Genomic DNA, 2,702 nt, shown 5'->3' with positions numbered 1-2,702 from the left:
CCCCTCTCTTGCTGCAGTGTTCAGCAAGGGCCAAGGCCAACATTTTTAACTAATGTCAAAATAAGACCATCAGGTGAAAAGTCAAAGGAGTTAACCCCTCGGACTACTTGCTGCACACACACAAAAAAATAAACGGTATCTTTCCAAGCCAGACATGGGCTCACGCTGTTAATCCCAGCACTTGGAGAATGTCTGAGTCAGGATTGCTACAAACTTGAGGCCAGCCTGTATTACATAGTTAGTTCCAATCCAGGCTGAGCTAGATGAGAGCCTGCCCCACCGCCCACAGCTCCCCATCTCTCTCTTGCTCTTACTCACAGGGTTTCCAGTGAGTGATCGGCCAGACACCACTTGAACCTGACACTGAATTTAGCCTTAGTGCTGAGTCAGCTTTTACTTTTTGCTGCACTTAGCAGCACCTCTGAAAGTTTTCCAATAATGAGCTTGAAATTGAGCAGAGTGGCCTGTGCCCATATCCCAGCACTGGAGAATCCGACTGAGTTACACAGTGAGACTGTCTCAAAAAATAAATAAATGTAAGCCTGGCCTTGGTGGCACATATTTAATCCCAGCACTCAGGAGGAAGAGGCAAGAGGCTCTCTGTTTGAGGCCAGCAAGCTCCAAGACAGCTAAGACTACACAGAGAAACCCTGTCTTGAAAACAAAAAATAATTTAAAAAAATGAATAATGAACTTGAATTAATCAAACTTCTAGGCCTAACTTCCATTTGTTTTCCAGAAAATAAACTGGTAGGAACTGGTAGAACAAGTAAAGAATATAAACAAAATGATTAGGCAATCCAGAATTAGGGCTATTAGACAAAGCCTGAACTTTTTTCTTAAGATTTTTTTATATATTTTAAGAATTCCAGGCCGGGTGGTGGTGGTGCATGCCTTTAATCCCAGCACTCAGGAGGCAGAGACAGGCGGATCTCTGTGAGTTCAAGGCTAGCCTGGTCTACAAGAGCTAGTTCCAGGACAGGCTCCAAAGTTACAGGGAAACCCTGTCTCGAAAAAAAAAAAAATCATACATGTATGCAATCTACTCCCCATTTCCTTCCTTCCAACTCCTTCATGAATTCTCCTTAACACCCCATCCAGTTTCATGTCCTATGTATGTATGTAGTTTTTCATGACAGGGTTTCTGTGTAGCTCTGACTGTCCTGGAACTCCCTCTGTAGACCAGGCTGGCCTCTGCCTCCCAAGTGCTGTGATTAAAGGTGTGTGCCACCACCACCCAGTCCCACTGAACTTAACTAGTATTGCTTGTATGTGTATGAATGAGAACTATCCACTGGAGAATGAACAAAACAGACATTGTCACTTAGAAAGTGGAAAGACGAAAGCGGCAGAGGCAGGAGTATCTCTGTGAGTTCAAGGCCTGCCTGATACAGAGCCTGCCATTGTCATCGTGAGACTAAGAGCAGCAAGTGCTGTAACAAGAGCATCATCTCTCCAGCCACCTGAAGTTGCTTTAAGTGGGGAAAATAAAGGTATTCCTCCTGCTGGGGGCATAGTTCAGTGGTAGGACCTTCACCTTGGATGTGTGAGGCTCTGGTTTGTTCGTAACAAAGTCTCATTTAGCTTAGGCTGATCTGAAACTCAGAATGAAGCTAGCCTTCAATTTCTGATCCCTTTTGTCTCTACTTCCTAAAGTGCTAAAAGATAGGCCTGGACTGACATGCCTGGCTCGAAGCTCTGGGTTTCAATCCTCAGCATGCTTTTTGGTTTTAGACTGTATCATGTATGAGGCCAAGCATTCCTGACTGCTACAGGTAAAGTTAAGAAACATTGTTTTTTGTTTTTGTTTCATACAAGAGTTTCTGTGTTGCCCTGACTTGAAACTTGTTCTGTAGACCAGGCTGTCTGCCTCTGCCTCCCAAGTGCTGGGGTTAAAGGTATGTGCCACCAAACTGGGCTAGCATTGCCTTCAAAAATATTTTTAAAATTAAAACTATTCCTGCATATATGTATATGCACCATATATACTCAGTGCCCATGGAGGTCCGAACTGGGTACTGGTTCCCCTGGAACTGGAGTTATAGATGGTGGTAAACCACCATGCGGGTGGCTAGGACTTGAATCCAAGTCTTCTACAAAAGAAGTGTGTGTTCTTAACCCTGAGTTAGCCCTTCAGTCTGTTCTCATCCTTTTTAAAAGGATGCTGAGCCAGGCAGAGGTGGGAGGCAAAGGCAGGCGGATCTGAGTTCGAGGTCTACAAGCTAGTTCCAGGACAGGCTCCAAAGCTACAGAGAAACCCTGTCTCAGCAAATAAAAGGACTGGAGACAGTTCAGTGGTTAAGAGTGTATATTGCCTCGAAATAACCTTAAAAAGTATTGTTCTTAGCCGGGCGGTGGTGGTGCAAGCCTTTAATCCCAGCACTCGGGAGGCAGAGGCAGACGGATCTCTGTGAGTTCGAGGCCAGCATGGTCTACAGAGCAAGTTCCAGGACAGGCTCCAAAGCCACAGAGAAACCCTGTCTCGAAAAACAAAAAAGTATTGTTCTTTTTTTTTTTTTTTTGGTTTTTCGAGACAGGGTTTCCCTGTAGTTTCTAGAGCCTGTCCTGGAACTAGCTCTTGTAGACCAGGCTGGCCTCGAACTACTCGAAGATCCGCCTGCCTCTGCCTCCAGAGTGCTGGGATTAAAGGCGTATGCCACCACCGCCCAGCTAAAAGTATTGTTCTTGCAGAGGATCCAAGG

The sequence above is a fragment of the Arvicola amphibius genome, chromosome 1 (genome assembly GCF_903992535.2).
Source record: "Arvicola amphibius chromosome 1, mArvAmp1.2, whole genome shotgun sequence".
NCBI lineage: Eukaryota > Metazoa > Chordata > Mammalia > Rodentia > Cricetidae > Arvicola > Arvicola amphibius.
The sequence above is the reverse complement of the archived record's forward strand: the minus strand, read 5'-3'. Positions refer to the sequence as shown.